Source organism: Neoarius graeffei, chromosome 16 (assembly GCF_027579695.1).
Source record: "Neoarius graeffei isolate fNeoGra1 chromosome 16, fNeoGra1.pri, whole genome shotgun sequence".
Lineage (NCBI taxonomy): Eukaryota > Metazoa > Chordata > Actinopteri > Siluriformes > Ariidae > Neoarius > Neoarius graeffei.
The window spans coordinates 38,232,770-38,246,109 of NC_083584.1; the positions used below are offsets into that span (position 1 = coordinate 38,232,770).

The 13,340-nt window shown below is 40.3% G+C and overlaps 1 protein-coding gene across 3 annotated transcripts in view; it reads left to right on the forward strand.

The window, feature by feature from the left end:
• The first annotated feature begins 3,973 nt into the window (after positions 1-3,973).
• pum1 (pumilio RNA-binding family member 1) overlaps positions 3,974-13,340 on the forward strand; it is a 32,413-nt gene continuing 23,046 nt past the window's right edge. The window contains exon 1 of one of the 3 annotated variants that reach the window (XM_060942916.1): positions 3,974-4,086. The gene's annotated coding sequence lies outside the window, so the exon portion shown is untranslated. Of the gene's footprint in view, positions 4,087-4,121; positions 4,333-13,340 lie in introns of those variants that run through there. The other 2 variants (XM_060942914.1, XM_060942915.1) reach the window with 2 other exon arrangements.

The following is a 13,340-nucleotide window of genomic DNA, read 5'->3' on the forward strand; positions in this document are numbered from 1 at the left end:
TCACATAATTCTGGGTGGCACGGTGGTGTAGTGGTTAGCACGGTCGCCTCACAGCAAGAAGGTTCTGGGTTCGAACCCAGCGGCCGGCAAGGGCCTTTCTGTGTGAAGTTTGCATGTTCTCCCCATGTCTGTGTAGGTTTCCTCCAGGTGCTCTGGTTTCCCCCACAGTGCAAAGACATGCGGTCAGGTTAATATGGGAACGGCCTTGGGCTGAGGTGCCCTTGAGCGAGGCTCCTGACTGCTTCCTGGGTGCTGTTAGCATGGCTGCCCACTGCTCTGGGTGTGTGTGCGCGTGCTCATTGTGCATGTGTGTGTTCACTGCTTCAGATGGGTTAAATGCAGAGAGGAAATTTCACAAGTGTGTGATGAATAAAGTTGTGCTTTCTTTCTTTTCTTTCTGGTGAACCGTCAACTTCATGGAAGAAAAAGATCCTGACTGATCATGATCGGAGATCACTAAAACACTTGGTGAAGTTGAATCATAAAAAATCAACAGTAGAACTCACGGCTATGTTTAATAGTGAAAGAGCATTTCCACACAGGTTATCCCATCAATGGATTTTTTCTTCCCTGATGGCACGGGTGTAAAATTAGAACTCAAATTGTGAAGAGTGGTTCAGGAAGCATGAGGAATCATTTTGATGAATTAACCGCCACAGATTCCTGACCTGAACCCCATTGAAAGTCTTTGGGATGTGCTGGAGAAGACTTTACACAGTGGTTCCACTCTCTCATCGTCAACACATGATGTCTGTGAAAAATTACTGCAACTCTGGATGGAAATAAATTTTGTGACGTTGAAACAATGCCATGGCGAATGCGCACCGTAATCAAAACTAAAGGTGTTCCAATGAAATGTTAGAGTGTGCGACTTTTTTTTTGCCCAGGCAGTGTATATACAGTCCTGAGCAAAAATCTTCAGCAGCCTATTAGTACAAACCTATAGATTTTTATTTTATGGTTTCTACATTATCAAGTCAGTACAAAAACTTTTAAGATTTCCAAACATTAGTTTTCCAGCTCGGGGCGGCACGGTGGTGTAGTGGTTAGCGCTGTCGCCTCACAGCAAGAAGGTCCGGGTTCGAGCCCCGTGGCCGGCAAGGGCCTTTCTGTGCGGAGTTTGCATGTTCTCCCCGTGTCCGCATGGGTTTCCTCCGGGTGCTCTGGTTTCCCCCACAGTCCAAAGACATGCAGGTTAGGTTAACTGGTGACTCTAAATTGACCGTAGGTGTGAATGTGAGTGTGAATGGTTGTCTGTGTCTATGTGTCAGCCCTGTGATGACCTGGCGACTTGTCCAGGGTGTACCCCACCTTTCGCCCGTAGTCAGCTGGGATAGGCTCCAGCTTGCCTGCGACCCTGTAGAACAGAATAAAGTGGCTAGAGATAATGAGAGAGAGAATGAGAGTTTTCCAGCTCAAAATTAAAATGTTACCAAAAAAAAAGTTTGTATGTCAGTAAAAAGACCACTTATATAATAGAAATAAGATAAAAACAGACCAAAAAACAAAGGCTGCAGGGGTTTGCTGCAAAAATAAGAAGCAAGTGTGACAGTCAAAATCTCCAGAACAACCAAGGCTGGTTCTGCAAGATACTCAGGTTTTTTCAGGTATTTTTTAAAATGAAACTAATATATATATATATATATATATATATATATATATATATATATATATATATATATATATATATATATGCAAATCATTGTGCAAAATCATACATATGTCCAACTCGTGCAAATAAAGTGTATCTGAAGGTTTAAATGTAATATTTAATGTAATATTGGTGAGAATTTGCCCATATTCAAGATACCACCAGTGTTGTAGTTGAGTCACTACACCTTAAGTCCGAGTCCAGTCTTGAGTCCCCAGTGTTCAAGTCTAAGTCAAGTCCAAGTCCCTCCATCCATCCATCCATTATCTGTAGCCACTTATCCTGCTCTACAGGGTCACAGGCAAGCTGGAGCCTATCCCAGGTGACTATGGGCGAGAGGTGGGGTACACCCTGGCCAAGTCACCAGGTTATTGCAGGGCTGACATAGAGACACACAACCATGCAACAGTCAATTTAGAGCCACCAATTAACCTAACCTGCATGTCTTTGGACTGTGGGGGAAACCGGAGCACCCGGAGGAAACCCATGCAGACACGGGGAGAATACACAAACTCCACACAGACAGGCCCTTGCCGGCCGCTGGGCTCGAACCCAGGACCTTCTTCCTGTGAGGCGACAGTGAAGTGTAACCACTACACCACCGTGCCGCCCCTCAAGTCCAAGTCATTAAAGAAAATTTCGAGTCGAGTCCGATAACAAGACTCCAACCACACCATTTGACGGGTTTGCCTTTATGTGAAACCATTTATGGCACATGCACTGTCCAGAGCGGCCCCGAGAGTCTTTCTGATGCATGCACCAAGGCGCACAGGTGTGACACTATTGCACGAAATTCATACAAAAATTAATGTAGATATAAATATTTTATGACAAATTATTCTGGCACGTTACAAAAAAAGAAAGAAAGAAAAAAATCTGAGTTCTTGTCTCCAATTTACAAGTCTGAATGGAGTCAATGCACGAGTCCGAGTCCAAGTCCGAGTCATCAGTGCTCAAGTCCAAGCCAAGTCACGAGTCCTTAAAATTAGTCGGACTTGAGTCCAAATCCTGGACTCGAGTACTACAAGCCTGGATATCACTTGATGTCATTTTTTGCAGTGCATAATTTGAGTTTATGAGCTGTACAGTTAAGGTGTGCAAAAACACAAAATGGTATAATCCACATATCTAGTAAATAGATAAGTGGATTATACCATTTATACTTTAGGACTGCAGTTGACTTGCTGATTTTAAGACTGCAGTTGACTTGCTGACTTTAGGGCTGCAGTTGACTTGCTGACTTTAGGGCTGCAGTTGACTTACTGACTTTAGGGTTGCAGTTGACTGGCTGACTTTGGGACTGCAGTTGTCGTGAACGGTTTTGCGCTTGGGTGTCTGTCGGGGGGGGAGGGGGGGTAGCATCAATGAAGCTGACTTTATGTTAGGACTGTTAATGTTATAGTCATGTTGTCTGTTGTTGCCCAAATGAGGATGGGTTCCCTTTTGGGTCTGGTTCCTCTCGAGGTTTCTTCCTCGTGTCGTCTGAGGGAGTTTTTCCTTGCCACCATCGCCACAGGCTCGCTCATTGGGGATAGATTAGGGATAAAATTAGCTCATATTTTAAGTCGTTCAAATTCTGTAAAGCTGCTTTGCGACAGTGTCTATTGTTAAAAGTGCTGTACAAATACACTTGACTTAAATGTAATAGTGTAATTATAGTGTAATTATTATCAGAATATCAGACAGACAATGAGAAAAGTTGATGTTCATTTTGTTTTGGTATCAGGCCGTCAGCATCGAAGCCCAGATGATGGTATGATAACGATCTCTGAAATCTTCCTGTGAATGTGTGAATGTGTTCCCCTGAGCCCCATCTCCCATTGTGGTCGAACCGAACAGCTGGGCCACACCGCTTCCTCTTTCTGTGCTAAATAAAGGCAGTAAGATGTTTCATTGATGCTCAGCTGAAATTAGACATAAATCACAGCTGGTCAACTGTTAATACTGGAGTTACATTCCGTTCCCTGTTCCTGCGCCTATATATAGGTTCACATTAAGATGGATGTTGGTTTCATAACTGTGTTATGAAGAATCCACCATAACAAAAGAGTGGAAGCCCAGCACTGGGGTGGGGTGTGTGTGTGTGTGTTTCAGGAGAGTCCTACACCTTTGTGACGATTAAGTACTTATAAACAGTTCGATATCGAAGAAGAAGGTGTTAAAACGATGGGTGTTGTTTTAGTTATAAAGCATTTTATACCGTGTGTGTGTGTGTGTGTGTGTGTTTTCTTTCTTCTCTGATGATAACAAAGGAGTTGAGCGAGCGAGCGAGCGCGCGCGACACTCCCCTCCCTCGTCGCGCACGTTCCTTTTCGTTCTTACCCATGATGCCTCGCGATCGCCTGCTTGGAGCGAGCCGCCATGTTGTTGGTGTGAAAGCTAGGGAGCCGCAGCGAACCGGGGCTGAAATCCGTCACCATCCGCATTCTCCACCTGTGAGTAAGACAATGTGGTAGAGGTAGAAGGTCGTGCAGGTTTGCTGCACCGTATCGTGCGGTTATTTGTGAGAAGTGAAGACGTGAAACGGTCGATTTCGGAGCGCGATATTTTGGAGGTGTCGCTCCCCCCCTCCTCCCTCCGCTTCTCTCCTGTACTGTTGTGCCGCTCTTCCTGTCCAGACATCTCGGGCCTTTTGTTAGCAGCAGGAGGACCTGTAGCTTAGCACATAGCCGGCTGTCCAGGTACCGTTTTAAGGGATGTTTAATATTTGGTTTTGTGTCTTTGAGACGCGTTTTGCGTCGCGCTTTCGTTGTTTTTTCTCCCCCCTGTATAAGCAGCACGTTTGTGGAGAGGAAGGGGGGCAGCCAGGCCGTGTGTTATTAGACAGGTTCAACAAAACGTCTCGAACCTTTATTTCACAGATTCAACTTCTCTCTCAAGATTTCATAAATATTGACTGATAATCAACTTTTCATCAAAAACAACCTTTTGTATTAAAAAAACCCCTATTTTTTTGAGTGCGGTGCTGGTTGCTATGTGCCGTGTTGTTTTTGCCTGGTAGCTAATGCTAGCATGTCGAGTTTGTAGGTCCGGTTTGACAAAGACACTCACGTACCGCCGTGTTTGTTTCTAGATTTTAGCACCAATAAATTGGATTAATGTTTCTTTTTTTCTTTTTAAAAAGTTCAACGGTGTGTATGGATAATGATTAACCCCGTTGTGGTTTCAGTATCCACTTCCGGGAGGCGTGTGGGGGGGGGAACCGACCTCACGGCTCGGTGTGGTGTTTTCCGGGCTTTTTTTTTTTCTTCCTTTCCTGCTTGCTGTTTTTGTTCATATATATATACACACACACTGCATTACTATATCACTAGATATCGTCCCTCACATGTTTTAAACTTATTTTGCCAAGCATAAAACCGTGGTTAAAATGTCATTTTATGTTGAAAAGGTGGCCGATATATGGCAGAAATGTATCGCGGTACTGTAAGACGTTTTACGATACACCAGTATGTACATCACACGATATTTAGGTTTACTAATAGACTTGCAGAAAACCAGACCAACCTACAAAAAAAGGAAAGTTAGCTAAAATTAAGCACTGAGACAGGGAAGTATATTTATATTCATTCCCCATCCTGCTAGTTTTACTGTCTAAAAATTGGGCCAGTCAGTGATTTTAGGCTAAAAGTGCAGTTAATATCCACTACGTCCTCGAAAATCATATTGGCGTAAATTGTCACAGTATACAAGGTGGGCCATATGTTTCCATAAATTGGAGGAATTAATATTACTAACCCCTTCAGTGCCCTTGGATGAGTTGTGTACATCGTGAAATCTTTTACCACTGTGCCTTATGATGTATGTTACTCGTCATAAACACCTCCTTTTATGTACCTTACATGGCACATTATCACGAGTTGGCCTAGCGGTTAGCATATCTGCCTCTCGGTCGGGAGATCGTGAGTTCTATTCACGGTCAGGTCATACCAAAGACCATCATAAAAATGGTACCCAGTTACTTGGAATACATGGACTCTTGGTGTACTACTAGTTCAAGTACTAGTAATTCATGTTTATGGACAGGTTCTCATTGACGAGACCCATTGTCTTGGTGTTGTTTTTTTTTTGGATGTTTTTGAAGTTGTTTTTGATTACTAAAGTTATTTTTACTCTACAGCAGTGTTTTTTTTTCGTGATTTTTCTGTACAAATATTAAAAATATAAAGTTCTGAACAAGTTAGAGAAAGATTATCAAAATATCCCACTTTTGACCTATATGCCTGTCACATTACAATTAATTATGGGTGGCAGCCAAGGGGTTAATGAAAATGTATTACTTGTATTCCATATGGTTGCCATTATTGTCAAAATAGATTTGAATATATGGCATCAGTATGATTTTTTTTTTTCAGTTTGTTGTTCTCTTGACAAGCATCTTTCAAGGTTATCTGAAAAAACATGCTTGTTTTTCATTTATTATATTTCCCCTATGTATGGAAACTTATGGCCCACTGTGTGTAAAAGATTGTTATAATGTCTTCCATGCCAATTATTGTGTATTGTTCTTTTGCACAGCATTACATCAGGCTCAGTGTTTTGGCACCATTTTCAGTTTAGTTGCTTTTGTAGTTGAATTTGCATAGCCGTAATTGACAATAACAGTCAGCTTTTTAGCACTAGGTGCCACTTGTATCATTAATCTCTGGCTACATTCACTATTAGCTTATGAAACAGTTACAAAAACATGTAAAATATAAACAACCCACCCACAAATATCAAATATCTGTGGTTGGACTTTTGAAATTTACTTCTACATCTGTGAGGTCACTTGATTGGTGTGTGTTCTGGTGTTCAGAGTGAGACATCTGGCTCTTTGTTGCTATACTGTATTGTTGCTGGAGGCATGTTTACAACAGATGTATTGATGATTTTTTTCTTTTTATAATTTTGTTTGTTGTGTATGCGTGTGTGAGGTGTTGCACTATAATGGTTGTTACACCTTTGTACTTTAGCTGTCACATTACAAGCAGAGGAGGGCTGTATTTCCCAAACTCTCAGCTTAGATTTTGTCTGAAACACAACCAATATCCATGATTTTGACTAAATTGCTGCCTTCCAGATCAATCAGTTTCATGTGAAAGTCTTTCCAGTGTGTAAATGGTATGATGGACATGTAATTGTGCTGAGCTCTCGGTAACATGTGACTCGTCACACTTGACCTTTCCCCTTTCTTTCCCCTTATGAGTATGCAGTGTGTTCAGGATGATGGGTTGGTGAAGTGGAACGAAACTCAAGTTGTGTGCTCGATTTCCCCTCAGACTTGCTTTTTCTTTTCAAGGGGAATTCCTGTGAAATTCTGTACCGTCTATGCTTATCATTACAACCTGACCCTAAACTCATTTACCCATTTACTCATACATGTCAAGCCATTGTATGCATTTAGATTATTTCATTTGGCAGGTACATTTTATCCAAAGCAGCTTACAAGTGAGGTAGATAAACTGCTTTTACCAGTTTATCTTGAACATTCTGAAATGTTTTCAGAATATGAGCAGGAGTAGATGTGAACAATGCATCCAAAAGTGTTCACTTTATCTCATCTTTTATGTTTCTGTCAAAATACCTTCTGGCACAAACATTTCTGTTGCTCAAAAGCATTACAAAAAAAGGTTTCTTTGTAAAATTCAAGGTTAAAAAACACTGCATCTGGCCAAGAAACTATTTCTAACTAGTTACCAAGTAAACACATCTGTTGTAAACACTGTGATTCACTGGACCGTTTAGCACTCTAGCCAGTGCTCTTTATAGTTTAAAAAAAAAAATTTATGCAAGACCAGGGCTGGCTATACTGAAGCATGGTTGTAGTTTCTTTTTATCATGTAATTTTGTATTTACTGTCAAGCAGATAAAATCTTTGCAGAGTTTGTATGTGGCATACTTGATCAAAGAGGGGGTTGTAAGTATAGTAAAGGGTGTTTTAAAAAAAAATCAACCATGCACTTTCTTGAGCATTATTATAATGCAATGGCAGCATTGAACAAAAGCATTGAGGGTGAAATTCAGCATGTTATTAACTGTGTACCAGAGCGAGTTGCAGCAGTGAAGAAAACTTTTTTTTTTTTTTAAAGATGTGCTTAAAGCTTGCTTACTAATTAAAGCTGGCTATGTTAACCAGCAGAATCACATGTACACTGGTTATCTTTTTCTGGGAAATTTGATCTACTTTTCACAGATGACTGAAACCAGAGAGGGAAAATCAGGTGCTATTTGTGTAAAAGAAATCGTTATTTTTTTATGGTGAGGAAGTGTCAGAATTTATATTGTTTAGACATACGTGAACCTAGAGAAGAGGGACTCCACCCTACAATTAACAACTTGCGAACAAAAGTAGAGCTGAAATTTATCAAGTTGATAAACTGGAATTGTGTGTACTGGTTGGTGTAGTTGTTTGGAAACTAAAAATGAAGAAAAAATGCTGTAGCTACCAACAAAAATTAAAAATTGTGTATACATTTTTTTTTCTTTTCGTAATGGGTTGATTTTTTTTTTTGTGTGCTAATCTGCAGGCAACTTTAATTTAATAGGTATATTTATAAAACTTCTCAAATGAGCAGGAAAAAGCTCATTTAAATGCCTTTAAATTCCAAATAATATATTTTAAGACTTTTTTTTTTTTTTCCCTCTGTGATAATGTCAGATTGCTATGTTGGAACTATGTTAGATTTTTGCAGTTCAATAAATAAAATATCTTCCCCAGTTTGAGTTGAAACCAAACACGTTGCATGAGCTCCTTTTACTTTATAGTAGTAAATATAGAAGTATCTTGTTGGATATGATTACTCCTAACTTTAGAAGAATACCTCACCTTTTCCTCTACAGATGGTCTGTCTCAAATTAGAAAGTTGTTGTACAACAAAGAACCTTTATTTGGATACAAAAGAAATGTCTGTCTGTGCAAAAAATCTTCACTTTTTTTTTTTAATTTAGTCATTTTTGGTTATAGTGTACTTTTTTAAAGGGTATGCTGCCTAAAAGTGTGATATCTCTCTCACACATCCCACACACACCCCGTCATTTTGATGTGACTTGGGCTAAAATGTTTTTAAGGGTTAAAGTATGTTAATGTCTTTCAAGTATCATTTTCAAATAATATAGTTGTTTATTTACAAGCCTTACTCTTGAATAAAAAATGTTGCTAAAATGTTATCAAGGTCATCAGGTTTCCCAATTAAAAGGCTTCAGAAGGTCAATTTGTTTTAAACGTGTACGTGTTAAGAGTGTTGGTTGCTTTGACATTATGCAGCGAATAATAAATTAAGATTTGACACGCATTTCCAGAATTATTGAGAAATTGTTCAGTTTTTTTTTTATGCTGCTCAGAAATCAGCCTTTTTCTAGAACATGTACAGTAGTCTCCATTTGCAGTCTGAATGAGTTCCTTAGTATTGCACCTACTATTAATACCAATGTTTCAGTTTAGGGCCTTAAATCAAATGGCTGGAGCATCATCATAGGTTTAAAATATTTTCACAAGATCTCGCCTACTGACTTGATTGTGCATGTTCTCATTTGGGCGCTGCTGTAGTTTGTAGTGACCACATCAGGAGGAAAGCAATTTACTCAAGTCACACTCAGTACGTTTACATGCACGTCCAAATCGAGCTGCTGTTGGTAATCGAGCAAAGGGTCCCAGCAGGGGTGCCAGAGAAATCCAATGCTACATGCACAAGTGAAATCGGGCTATTGTGCAAGGTGCATTGTGCACCCGAGCCACACGTGGCGCTACACGCCCCATCGTGTTGGTACACTTCCGGTTGTCGTCATGAAGAAGAGCTTATAGTGTTGCCAGATACTGCTGACGTTTTCCAGCCCAAAACATGTTCAAATCCGCTAAAATGCACTTAAAACCCCCAATCTGGCAACACTAGCAGTTCCGTGTTCAAGCTGTTAGGCTTTTTTTTTTTTTAGACTATGGCTACAAACTGTCCGGCGCAGACCACTGTTTTGTAAGACAACTTATTTTGCACAATAATATTTTTCTAAAGTCCATTTTTTGCTTACAAAAAATATTTTTTTTTGCTTACAATTTAACTTGTCTTAATAAACACACAAAAAGTTCAATTGTTTTGTTTTTATTGACATTCTTCAGATGTTGGACATATAAACATACACACACACACACACACACACAAATACAATGACTTGTTTATGTACACAATTCACAGCTATGCAACAGCTGTACAGATGTATTTGGTGATACAGTAAGTGAGCTAAATTTTAACAGTGCAAACAATGCCACAAAAAGAAAAGATTCATGCCGTTGTCATGATTCGTTGTCATGCCGACCGAGGCTGTTGTGTTTCCCGCTTGTGGTCTCGTCACTCGTCACTTCCGGAAGTAGCTCGACAAGTAGCTCGATAGGGTATACATGCACAAAGTAGCTCGGCAGAAATCGCATAAACTAGGTCGTGTAGCTCGATTCCGAGAAATCAAGTTCGGTTCAATTTCAGCCGAATTAAGGTGTATACATGGCATTTTGAACTTCGATTTCAGTCGAGCAACGGCAGAAATTCGATTCTCTCTATGTGCATGTAAACGTAGTGACTGAGTTAAGGATAGATGTGGTAAAATTATTGATTACTTAGGAGTTTGCCTTTTTTGGAATAATTTTTTAAAATTGTTTCTACCTTTTTCTTATTATTCATCTTTTTCTGACTTGGTTATTTATGGTATCCCATAGAACCTTATGGTAAAAAGTTTTGAAATTTGGCACACTGGTTGGGAACAGCCTCCTGATACTTTTCAAAGTTTCGTGTTTGCGCTGTGAATGCTCTGGCACCACCAACAGGTCAAATTTGGAGGCGTGATTATGCGTGGAACTTTTGAACTCTGTCTGATTTTGAAAAATGTACCATTGGATTCCTTGGCTCAAGCCAAGTTCAGCGTGCTCCATGACCTCAGTTTGTCTTATTGAATTTTCTGCCATTTTGGATTTTTTACGGGTCACAAATTTTGTCCAATCTTCACTAAACTTGGCACAAACCATTTTCAGACCAAGCCTCACAAAAATTATTTGTTGGCTTTTCAATTTGCAAAAATCTGTCGCAGCTAATCGAAATCGATGGTGAAGCCTGCAAACAGAAAATGTCACATCTCGGCACTCTTAGTCAAAACCGAAGTTGGGAAATGGTCTCCATTTTGAGAAAGCACAACTTTTTTTCTTTTTCTCTCCCCTCCTCCATGTGTCCACTACCTGTCTTTGTCTTGTCATTGAGGTTTATCATACTCGGATAGCAAGATGTTTAGATAGCAAAGGTCTACTTTGGTTGCAATGATATTTATAAACCTTATTTTGTAATCTATTTTCTCTATAAATGAATCATGTGGAGCCTGAGGAGAAACAGTATTTCAATGCACTGTATACTTGTATATGGCCATATTGAAAATAAAGCTCTTGAGTTTAGGGGGTGCCCCGATAGGTTTTAAAAAAAAAAGCATTTTGGCTAATAACTCTTCACGTGTTTGCCTTAAGCTTAATTCTTGTCTGCCTACTGTCTGAGTCCCCAAGGCCGAGACATGCCAAGTTTTCAATTCCTCATAATTGATCTGCCCGCCATGCTGGATTTTATTGAATGTTTAAAAAGAAAAAACTTCCCAGGCCACAAATTTTGTCCAGTCTTCACCAAATTTGGCACAGATGATCTTCAGACAGTGATACAAAGTTGTCAGTTTTTTTTTTCCCCTTCCCAAATCGTTGTCCGTTACAGCCTATCTAACTTGGTGGCAAAGCCGCAAAACAGGAAGTGATCTCTAAGATGTCTCCAGTTACCGGTAATTTACCGTTATTGGTAAATTTGACATTTGAAATGGCATGGTATTGTTTCACAAATTTCGGTAGTTAACTGCATTTCGCTGCTTTTTTTTCACTGTACTTTGAAATGTACCTTTGAGTTCACACTCTCTTGCCTGCCCTTTAAGACTAAGCCAGCAGCCCGTAGGCTGTGCTAACCGTGAAGTAAAACACTAACAGTGACTATACCACACGGCTTCGAGTTATCTAGCCAAGTTCAGGAAGATGCCATGGATTCAGCAACTGCTGAATGAACTACTGACGTTAGATTACTGAAACTTGTCGAGAAACAATGCTCTCTGAGCAAGAGATGTTTTGCTTTTAGGGCAAGTGATAGTGGAGAGGTGGCATCCCCTTCTGCAGCTTTGTGCAAATGATGCCTCAAGTCGTGTGTGGAGGGAGGAGGCAACAGAGCCTAATCTAGGGCGCGTAATACGTGATAATACGTGTTTTTTATCTGTCTGTCGTACATCCACTTTTTGGGTGCGAGAGTGATATCGCGTATCTATTCATTTTGTCGCGCATTTATAAGTAGAGAGCGTGTAGTCGCGTTTTACTGAATCTTGTGCGTATCAATTTGTCAGCACCTGCTAGCAAGCACTGCGGTAAATATAGTGTTGTTTACACACCAATCGGAAAATATCGGAAAGGACCAAAGTATTCCGAATGGTTTATTTAGAAGGTAAAACAGTTTTGTGAACTATTATATCCAATCGTTGGCGTTGTCTTGCGGTGACATTGACAAACTACCTTCCGCCTTACTTCCGTGTATACGTTCAAGAGAAGCAGCATGCGCGCAGTGTTGCCAGATTGGCCGGTTTTAAGTGCATTTTGGCGGGTTTTGAACATATTTAGGCTGGAAAACGTCAGCAGTATCTGGCAACATTGCATGATGTGCGAGTCAGTGTTTATGTAGGCTTAAATTCTGTTACTGAAAGTGTGTTATGTTTACAGTGAAGGACTGTGTGCACTTTACATTATTTTTTACTTAATACAAGAAATTAATGCATGCCAACATTTTTGCCAAAATGGTATTTTATTTTCCATTGTTTAGGCAGCTTCAGCATCATACTGTGAGATTCTGTTCAAATTGTTTTGTTTTTTCTTCTATGAAGCCTGAGCCATTTATTTTATTAGTTTATAATTATTGTTTAATTTAGTCTTTAGGAGAGACTGCCTGCACACAGTACTAGTATTAATAGTTTTTTTTTTTTTTTTTCTTACATGAAAGCTGAGGCATTTATATTATATTTTAAGGTAACTTCATGTTGTGCTGTGAGGTTCTCTGCACTTTAACTTTTGAACCAACTAGTCTGGCTAACGCGACTTCAAAGCTCTACGAGCTATTGGTCTGGCCAAGATATTAAGCCCAACCGTTTCCCAGAGCCCGTGGTTGACCCGCCTCCCTGAAATGCCTCAGTTTGCTACTGGTCGAAGCCAGAAAAGGCTGTGACGAAGCTTAAACCAATCACATCACTCTTTCCTCTGACGTATGTGATGTGACAATAGGATTCTCGCTGAGCCCCATTGATTTGGCTACTAGCGGGGCTAACTGGTAGATTAAACTCTTACTGAAGCCGGTCGGGAGCAAGGCGAAAACGTCCTTCCTTTCAATAAATACCTCCAGGGCTGCTCTTTGCTCCGTTTTCAATGAGAACTTCCCGTTGAATGCTTTTAATACAGCATGATTCTGTAAACAATCTATGGCTTCCGGTCGCAGTTCTACTACGTCACTGCCTTAAACACGCCTCTACCCAGGGCCGTTGGAGATGCTCAAAGTTGATTGGCTCCCGATTTTTACGGAGCTTGGAAGAGCTGTAGATGGCTTGCCTGGCCAGACTAAGCTCGCAACAGGCCCTCGTGTTGCGTCACGCTTAGGATGGGCGGGCCCAGGCT